We start from the raw sequence: 10,734 nt of genomic DNA on the forward strand, positions 1-10,734 counted from the left end.
ACAAGCATCTTCCATCTGTTCAAACGTCAAATGTGTGAAATGAATAATGTCCAAGTCGCACACATCCCCTCTTCCATATGGCTAAATCCTATCACTTCCATGAATAGTGATCTTAGCCTAGAACATTTTGCAACATACATCGAGCGCAACATGGAAATTCTCATGGCCCCATCCTCTTATGATGATAGCTACACCTCAGATGATTAAGTACAATTATCCCAAAGCAACCAAGCTACAATTCACTGTCAGCAACAGTAGCCATTAAAAGCCTCTATACATCACCACCCATTTACCTTGAAAAATCGTTGTCAACAACCATAAGTCACCCCCCCCATAAAGAATCTCATAAAGCCATTTGAATGAGTCATCACTCTCCCATAACTCATAAGTACCACTTGTCCCGATGCCATTAAACCACTGTACCATAACCCCTTACCAAATCTCCCATGTAGTGGCTGCTTGTCCCACAATATCCAGGTGTCCTATACAACATTCAAGCGTCCCAGCCAGCTGTCCCATATGGCCTCCACCTGTCCCAACACGTCGCCTGGCAGATACTACATCGAAATCCAAGGCGATAAGATTTTCCAAGTTTGAAGAACAATTCACGTCCGTCAGCAAGCAACGTCCGTTTATAAATACCTATCAATTGTATTGTACAAGGCAGAGTCTACCTGAGTTTGAGTTTGAGAAAAAAGCTTGAGAAAGTTTGTTGTAAAAAAATTTTGAAGTCTGTAATGCTTATCAGCAATAAGAATTGCTTTAAGTTCAGAGTCCGTATTAAACGATTATTGGCATATCATGTTTCCCGCTTTCATTTTATTAAAGACATTATTTTTTACACTCCTTTTCCCCGCACTATCCATTAGGGTTTATTGTTTAGGGTTTAATTGTTTAGGGTTTATTGTTCAGGGTTTAATTGGTATCAGAGCCTAAACCTATCACACCATTAACTGAAAACTCAAGAAATCCCTCATCAATCCGATACCAAAGTGATAAGAAGCTATAGAGATCCATAGTCACCAATCTTGCCAACAGAAGCAAGGCAAAGGCTATAGATGTGGCAGACAACATGCTGCGGGTGGATAATTAAACAGCAAATCAACAGAACCCTTCTAAGCAAGGCTTTGGTGGGAGCAACCATCAACAATATCAATGACGAAAAGATTTCTGGAATATCATAACAGATCAGTTAATTTGAGGAGAAGAGAGAAGAGGTGCAGATGGTTAAATTGCATGCCCAGTCCCCATCAAGGCCTACTCGACGGAAAAGAACTCTCCAAAACCAAGGGGTTAACAGTGGGATAGCAGCAGTGATTCCCCGATCATAGGATATTATCCCTCTGACGGTGTGGCCATCTAGATCAAAGTGAATGGAATACTGTTACGCGCATGATTCTTGAAAACTTTCATGGAAGCTGAAAGCTGTTATCGGAAGGTTCTGGAGGTATATCCAAGTAAAATCAAAGCTGAAACAGTGGAATTCGCTAAAGGGGATATCTACCAAGGGAGATGAATCTAGTCCTGAAGAAGCTTTAAATTAGGGAGAAAGTATTCCCGATCCATTCAAAGGCAAAGCTCAGGCAGACAGCCGCAGGACCAGAACATCAACTTCAGCTCAGCATTGCTCTCAAGAGGAAAGATGGCAACCACGCAGATTGGGTGACCCTGAAGTAGAAGGTGGGATCTGCCAACTCAAGGTCCAATTAGCAAAGGGAAGGACCGTCGTCGGGACGCATCACATATCAGCAATGCCACCTCAGATAAGGACATCACTGCCAGATCTGTCAGTATGGGGGGAAATTCAAATTTCAAAAAATGCATATGAAACCCTACAGTGCTAGAGAGAATTAGCAAAGGCTGGAGAGAGTAGTCATATATGTGAAGGACTTCTACAGTTGCAGGTGATGTGTCAATACCCATAGCAGAAGTGTCGCGGTCTGCACCAAGGTAGACTATGAGGCACTAAAAGAGGCATTGTGGAAGGAAGCAAGTTACTGTGTCAGGGTAATTTCAAGGAAGCACGAATGAAGATATGGGAATACTTGAACGAAATATCTCGACAACCAAGAGCCCTAAGAAACGTTACGTGTTGCGCCCATGAGCAAAATGCTAGAAGATGTGCATGCATTGATACCTTTCAAAGAGATGTATGAACAGCTGACATCAAAACCACTGAAGGACTGTTAATGGATGAGGGGAATCCGCCAGTTTCAAGAGTATCCCAGTCCACTCTTGCCAGGTTGGATGGCAAAAGAGCAAACTCATATACTGAGCATGTAGCCCAAAGTCCCAAATGCAACCGTGAAAAGAGAGATGAACCAACAATTCTAAAAGAAAGGGAAGAAATCGAAGGGATCATCACATGCAATACGCAGGGCGGGGGTAAAGTATGCAAGAGTGTAAATTGGAAGCTACATTTGCAGCCATTGGGGATGGGGATTCGATTGAAGCTTTAGTTTGAGAGACCTCACTGTTGGAATCTACGGTAAACACCACACATAGTAGATATATTTTGATGAACAAAGCAAAGAAGTCAGCCAAGGGAAGCTGTTATATAGATGAGAAAATGCCATAAAGTGCAAGCAATACTGCCCAAATTTGTCAGGAGATGAGCGGAGTCATTCTAATCATATAAAGATGAACCCAACAATTCCCTGGAGGTCGCCGATCAGATTTGTAATGAAGCAAGCAAAAAGCCTCAGAAAAGGCTACATGTCACATATGATTAGAGTACCAGAACAAGCATGTGCATTTATGCCTTTCAAAAAGATGTATGAAAGGCTAATATCAAAACCACTGCCAGAATCCCTAATGCAGCCGCAAAAAGAGGGATCAACCAATAATTCTTAAAGGGATGAGATACAAAGAACTGCAAGCAATACTAACCACAAGGGAGGATAACAAGAGATAGAAGATTGAAAGCTACAGATGCAACCATGGGGATTGGGGTTCAACTATTCTGTGGGACAAATAAAAGAAGTTGGCCAAGGGAAGTTGTTGTAAAGATTTTTATTTTTATTTTTATTTTTAAATGCCATAAAGTGAAGGGATACTACCTGAATTTGTCGAGAGATGAGCAAAGTGATTCAAATCACATAGATGAAGCCAACAAATCCCTGGAGATCACAAGATTGGGGTATCCTGCAATGGAGCAAGAGTAGATCTGCAACAATCCTTTGAACAGATGGAAAAAGGTATGAAATACATGGAAAGGCTCAATCGAAAGGGGAAAAGACTTTTCAAGAAGAGTACAATTCGGTATCAGCATCAGCTAAGCTAAGGAGGTTGGCGACGTGTAGAATAGGAAAAGATGCCAATGAAGATTCTCCTTCAACGTTAAAGGGTTGGGGTCAGTGAAAGGAGCAATTGTTAGGAACATGGTGAGGAAGCACAAGACTGGCATGACTTCTGAATTATGAATCCAATTGAGAGGTCGTTAGAGAGCAATCTAGGGTAAACTCTTGTTGGGAATCTGTCCCTTCGTCGAAATCAGTGGCTGGTATCATTTGAATTTGAGATAGGGAATGCTTCAATGAAATCGACATCTACATTGGAGAACTACTTGGTGTGCATAAATCTCCAAGATGTACTTGTCCTATCGGTTTGGAGTATATCATACATTTACAGTATTATTCATGAAGGCCTCAAGAAGGGATCTTGGAAGGAACTCAGCACAGTTGGAGAAATGAGGGATAGCCCAATAAAATACTGCACTGATGACAATTTCTATACGATAAGATTCGATGAAGAAAGTAGGGTGGCTAAGCAAAGCGTATGGGTTCAGCGAGGTAGTTTGTGAATCACATCAAGATGGTGGGTCTCCCAAGTAATAGTTACCCTTCATGTGGTCCAACAACTGGGATTTGCCTATTTTATGCAGACTGCATGAGTTCCTAATTGATAAACAGGGGGACCACAAACTTACATTCTAATGCCACGTCACTCTTCTAGAACCAGCTTCTAATCACCATCGCTCTTGTTCGAGACAGATGAGGCGTCAAGTGATGGAGCAGAACAATGAAAGAGGCAAAAATGGGCAGACAACAGTCATTGGAAGAATCCATTAATATGTTAGACAACAACGAAAGGAAGGTCTAATGCCAAAAGATTGCTTCAAAAGGCTTCGGCAATTTAAAGAGCTTATTGACATTATGTCGAGGGATAAAGTTGGTTAGAGCCAACAAATTATTATTATTATTATTTTGCAGGCACCCAAATACTAGTGATTAACACAAGAGACGGCCCATTCTGAAACTAACAAAGAAATTGAGTTGACAATCGCTTCCAGAGATTTAGAGTTGTTCTGGAAATGCCTTTGATCCCTTTCACCCTGTAAAGACCACCACACAGCCGGCACCAACATCAGCTACCTCTCCCTCCTGTGTTTCCCGCTACAACCTACATGCCATGCCAACAGATCTCTAACCGAGGCTAGCATGACCCAATACACGTCCAAATCAGATATAACATGGTCCCATATCTTTCAAACAAAGGGGCAAAGGATGAAGAGATGGTCGATAGATTCTACAATCTACATCTTCACAACACAAGCAACACATTCAGGATGACCATGGCTCTTTTTGAAGATTGTCCATTGTTAACACCTTATGCATGCCCACCAGCCATGTGAAGGCCACCACTTTAGATGGCGCTCCATAAGACCAAAAGTGGAATGCAAAACCTTCTTGAGCCAGGTTTCGAAGGGGCGAAGCAAACTGTAGAAGTATTTAACAGAGAAGGTACCCAGGGAGTGCTCTCTTCAAACCCATGAGTCTCTGTCATTTGTACGGAAAATAAGCAACAGTCGGCGTAAGAGGGCAATAAGTTCATTTGCCTCAAATCCAAAAGGTTTCTCCTACATCCCGGGGTCTAGCACTCATGGGATCCCACCCGGGAGTAGCACTCTGCCACTTGCAAACCAGCCACCATCACTGCCCACGCTTAGTTCGGATGCATAACTTCGTCGCGCCATACACCTTCTAAGCAGCTATCCACACAAGTATATGATGTGTAAGTGTGAATAAGGACAAATCTCATAGACCAGATGATTTTCCCATCTTATTTTTCCAATCCTTTTGGAGTATGGTTAGCAAGGACTTATTCCTTTTTGTTGAAGATTTTTTTCAGGATGGGCTATATCCCAAAGGAATTGGGCAGCACCTTTATTGTGCTTATTCCTAAACTCGAAGGGGTGGTAAAGTTAAAGGATTTTCATCCTATTAGTCTTATTGGTAGTCCTTATAAGATTTTAGCGAAAATTCCCAGTCAAAGCTTGCGCAAGGTAATTCCTTCAGTCATATCCAACTTCCAAACCGCTTTCGTCTCAGGCAGACAGATTTTGGACTCAGTTCACATTGCAAATGAATGCCTTGACTCCTACTTAAAATAAAATTAAAAATTAAAAATTAAAAAAAAGGGGTTTTGTGTAAATTGAATTTAGAGAAGGCTTATAACCATGTAAATTGGTCATTCTTAGATTATATGCTAAGGCGGTTGGGTTTTGGTTCGAAGTAGAGACAATGGATGTCCTTGCGTATTTCTTCAGCCAGATTTTTTATATTAATTAACAAATCGCCTTTTGGCTATTTCAGGTCTTCAAACGGGCTTCGTCAGGGTGATCCCCTTCCTCTTCTTAATCATCTCAGAAGCTTTAAGTAGAATGTTAAGTTGTGGGCAAGAAACGGGTCTCTTCCGAGGATTCCAAGTGGAAAAAATTTCTACTCCTATTTGTCATCTTCAATTCGCAGCCGATACCTTACTATTCTTTGAGGCGTAAGACTACATGATCGACTTCCTGACCATGTCATTATGCTGATTTTGAGGTTATTTTGGGTCTTAAGGTAAACAAATCCAAATATGAACTCTTTGGGAATCACGTTTCGCCATAATCCTCTCGTCGGTTGGCGAATTTGTTCGGTTGTAAGGTAGGATCCTATCCAACCTCATATCGTGGGCTCCCTTTGTGTGTTGGCAAACCTCTTGTTTCTCTTTGGGATAAGATTATACAGAGAATTCAAAAAAGATTATCAGGTTGGAAAAGAAAAACGATGTCCTTTGGCGGCAGATTGACCCTTCTTAAAGCGTGCCTATCTAATCTTCCTGGTTACTTTATGTCTCTGTTCAAATGCCCGAACTAATTGATGCAGAAGATTGATAGAATGTGCAGAGACTTTCTTTGGGAGGGTGGATCAGATTCTAGGAAATTTCATCTTTTAAATTGGAAAGATGTATGTACCCCTCAATCTCACGGAGGAGCAGGTATCAAGAGATTAGATCTGGTTAATACCTCCCTTTTGGGCAAATGGATCTGGCGGTTCTCCTACGAAGATGGGCGGCTATGGAAAGCTATCTTGGCAGCTAAATACGGGACGTCTCCTACAGGTTGGTGGATTAAGCAATCCTCAGCTTATAAGATGTCCAATGCTTGCAGGAATATAAATAGTATAGCTCCCCTCGTTTTTGAGAGATCCAAACTTTCGGTTGGTGAACATAATGGAATCAAAATCTGGTCAGATCATTGGATTTCCAATCAACCATTGAGATGTTTGTATCCGGAGCTTGTGGCTCTTTCTCTGGATAAGGATAGTCTAGTTGCTGCTTGTTTTTCTTGGAATGGGGAAGAAAGGATTTCGTCTCCTCTGATGAGGAGAAACTTGAGGTATTTTGAAATTGAACCTCTTACTTCCCTTCCTTTGCTTTTGCGGGATATATCAAGATTCCAAGAGGGACCCAAGACTCAATCGTTTGTAAACTGGTTGCATCTGGATTTTTTTCAGTTAGATCTTTTTATTCGGATCTCATTCAGGCCGGAAATTCGGAAAATCAGCATTCTATGGCGGAAGTGTGGAAGTATGGAGCTCCTCCCAAAGTTGCTTGGTTAGTGGGAAGGAAAAGAATCCTTACAGTTGACAACTTGTAAAAACAGGGTCTGAGATTCTCCCGAACGTTTGCCCGCTGTGTTACAAGCGAGTTGAGTCAGTGGATCATCTTTTCCTTCACTGCACTTTCTCTCTTGGCGTGTGGAATGAGATCCTAGCTCTTCCTTCAGTCAAGCAGGTTATGCCATGCTCCATCGATAGCTACCTTCTGGTGTGTCATGCCTTGGATGGGGGGGGGAAATATGGCAGATAGCCTTGCAGCTTTCTGGGTTGTTTGGTCGAAAGGAATGAAAAGGGAGGAGGCAGGGGTCTTTTTGAGGGTTCTTCAATTCATGTGGGACTGGGGCCCGTAATGTTTTTCAAGGGGTTTTTGAGCTGGTTGTTGTTGTATTTTTGTCTTAGGTCTTCTCTAGCTTCTTCTAGGTTTGTTTCTGTTTTTTGTTTTCTTTTTTGGTTTTTGTTTGGCTTTTTAGGTCTATTTTGTCTTTGTTTTTCCTTTTCCTTTTTCTTAATAAAATTTCACCTTTCAAAAAAATGACTATTACAGGTCATTTTTTTCCATAACAACCGCTACGATCGTTACAGCCCTATAACGTGTAATAGTTGCCTCCATTACCTTAACGTAACGGCCGTTACAGCACACCATGATTTTCACAATTACAACACTCATTCACATTACTTGCATGTGGCTATGGATACGAACAGGCCTATAGCTATGAATATCCGAGATATGGATATGGGTATATGGAGGTGTCCAGCCATAGCCATTATCCATGCCAGATGAAGCATCAATGATAGTAATGGTGCAATCTCAATATTCAGCAATCGGCATATTGGTGCAATATTGAGAGAATGAGTACCAACTACCAACAACATCTTAGAAGGTACATCATATGGCTTAGTATCATTATGTCATGACCTAGGCACAGTACTGTTGATACGTGGAGCAACAGTATTATGGTCGCCCAAGTGCGAATAAGGACAGTGACTTCGAGCCACCTTGTAACACAATGTGGATCTAGGGCCAAGGTATATTTTTTGCACTCTTGGTTTATGCTTGTATTGTTAGTGTTTTTTACTTTTATTGCATGACATCTGAATGATATGAGCCCATTTGGATATAATTACATCACCTATGGCGGACAACGCATGGTTTTGTCCCTAAACAATGGAAAACTACTTATTACGGATTCTTTTAACATCTCCTGAAGTCTCATTGGAAACTTCCACCATTTTCATAATGTTTCCCGTAAAAGAACAATTCATTTCCCAATATATGCAATATTCAAGATTTTAAGTAACGGTATCAATGTTTAATGGTTTAAAGGATTGCCTTATATAACATACAATTGAGAAATACAACAACAACAACAACAACAACAAAAGGAAAAAAGAGAGAGAGAGGGAGAAATAGGATAGTTGAGGGTTTAAAGAATTATCCTATCTACCAATAAAATTGAAAATTGCAGAAAATATCCAGGAAAATTAAGGGGTTTAAAGAATTGTCCTATCTATTACCATCTATTAACTACAAGATCACAGCTGAGAAAAGGGAAGTATTTACGGGGTGTGAGGCAATTGTTCACCCATCTCTTTCAACTAAAGGAAATCTAAGAGTTAACGCCCATGACCATAAGAAGGAGTCCATGGATTTGATATTTTGACAAAATCAGCCAATGCATATAACAAAATTATTTCGAGGGTGGGGATCAAACAATGAATGTCATACTCCATGGAATTGTCAAAGCTCATATGCAATGACGATATGATTGCTTAATCACCATCAATATATTAAAGGTACAATGTCTTTACCAAACCTCAAAATGAATATAATCTCTCAAACTCATCACAAGTAGAGAAGAAATGACGAGCAATGAAGACCTTCCATGATGATAATTCAATCAAAAGACATGTTTCTCAAATAAATTCTACATTTTCCTGACCATATCAGCACTTCAGCGAGGGTGGAGAAGGTAAGCATAGTAGTTATTCTTTTGTTGGCATCTAATAAAGAAAGGCATGGAAGCTCACAAGGATGAATTGATAAAATACCTGCTTTTGACAGCTAAGATATGTTGCAAGCACTTAGTTGTATCCTGCAACAAAGTGACAATTAAAGCAATTCATTGATAACATAGTAGTTATTCTTTTGTTGACATTTAATAAAGAAAGGCATGGAAGCTTATGAGGATGAATAGATAAAATACCTGCTTTTGACAGCTAAGATATTTTGCAAGCACTTAGGTGTATCCTGCAACAAAGTGACAATTAAAGCACTTCATTGATAATAAAGGGAGAAAAAAGGTCCGTGCATGAATTCTTTTTCAGTACTCCAAAATTACTAATTCTAATCCAAAAATTATGTAATCACCAAATTGCCAACTGACCATTATCAAATGTACTAACTCAAATACCACCAAATTTCTGTAATAAGGAAAGGCGTGGTATCTGTGTTCAACGCAGGCATAGAATTTTGATGTTTAAAAACCATACATATTGCACATGTTGATAAGATATGGACCATTCATCAAATGAGCCTTTGCACGGAGAGGCTGTAGCACAAAAGTCATGCAGATTAAATAATCCTAGCCAACCAATTGGCAACAGAAAATGGGCATCCAAAGGATAAAAACAAGAAATAAACCTGCAAATTTAACAAAGTTAAGATTGTCCTATCAGTGTATTTTTATACATGACCATCCACTTTAGGACCTGCCTGATCGATGAACAGAGGTCCGCAACCCATGCTAGTTTGCCGCATTAACAATTTTTGTATTTCCGTCACTGAAAAATATTTTTTATGAATACACTAAACTATTCCTGGAAAGAAAGAAAGAAAGAAGAAGAAGAAAAAAACTGACCATCTTCGAATTTAATTACTCAACCAAAAATTCAATAAATAATAAATCAAATGTAATCTTCGCAATTCCTCATACTTAATCATCAAAAATTATTTTTCTTCCAAGCAAAAATTTTAATATATATATATATATATATATATATATATATATATATATATATATATATGTGTGTGTGTGTGTGTGTGTGTGTGTGTGTGTGTGTGCTCAAAAACATGAAGACAATTCCTAGTGTTGCACAGAACCTATTAAAATCCAAAAACAAACAAATGATTTTGAGAACTATAATATAATATATGCCACAAGAAAGAAAAAATAAAAAATAAAAATAAAAAAAATAAAAAAAACAAATTTTTCTAAAAAGAGGAACCCGCTGCTAGAAGGATTGGGAAGAAGGAATTCATAGAGAAGAGCCTTGAAAAGCTAAGATCTTTAAAAAAGAGGTAAAGAAAAATCCAATGAAAGATAAATAGATAAGGGTTTTCTTATGGAAAAGAGCAAAAGAAAATTCTCATTCATTCTCTCTCTTACCTCAGAAGAGTGAAAAATAGAAAGGGTGGGGGAACAGAGCACACTCGACGCACATCAAAAGAGAACCATGATGGGAAGTAAACATGGGGGGAGGGGATGGGAATGTGATGCAGGCTGATCTGCGCCCAAAACCTATGGGCCAAGCCTAGGCCCGTTACGCCAAGCCCGTAGTTGGCCCATCAATAAGGACGCCCAAGCCTCCTATTTAGGTACATAGCTTGTTTAAGTAATTAGCTAGCAAAAAATCAATCAGTTAGTTATCAATAATCTATTAGCCTAACATTTTTAATGCATTCTTATCTCTTTTCTATTTTTGTAATAAGTCATAAGTTGTCAGTGACATTATCTATTTTCTTTATATGTACGTTTCAAGAGCATATACAAGGGTACGAGATGAGTAGTATGAAACCACCTTTGAATTGAATTTAAAAAAATAAAATAAAATCTACAATGTTTCTTTCTAC

General features: G+C 39.4%; 1 protein-coding gene across 2 annotated transcripts in view; it reads right to left on the reverse strand.

Annotated features, from left to right (window-relative positions):
- Positions 1-10,365, reverse strand: part of LOC131222784 (protein RMD5 homolog) — a 29,290-nt gene extending 18,925 nt beyond the window's left edge. The window contains exons 1-2 of one of the 2 annotated variants that reach the window (XM_058217979.1): positions 10,271-10,365; positions 8,932-8,977 (exon numbers count right to left, since the gene is read on the reverse strand). The gene's annotated coding sequence lies outside the window, so the exon portion shown is untranslated. Of the gene's footprint in view, positions 1-8,931; positions 8,978-9,088; positions 9,370-10,270 lie in introns of those variants that run through there. The other variant, XM_058217978.1, reaches the window with a different exon arrangement.
- Between the last annotated feature and the right edge of the window lie 369 nt (positions 10,366-10,734).

Source organism: Magnolia sinica, chromosome 13 (genome assembly GCF_029962835.1).
Source record: "Magnolia sinica isolate HGM2019 chromosome 13, MsV1, whole genome shotgun sequence".
Lineage (NCBI taxonomy): Eukaryota > Viridiplantae > Streptophyta > Magnoliopsida > Magnoliales > Magnoliaceae > Magnolia > Magnolia sinica.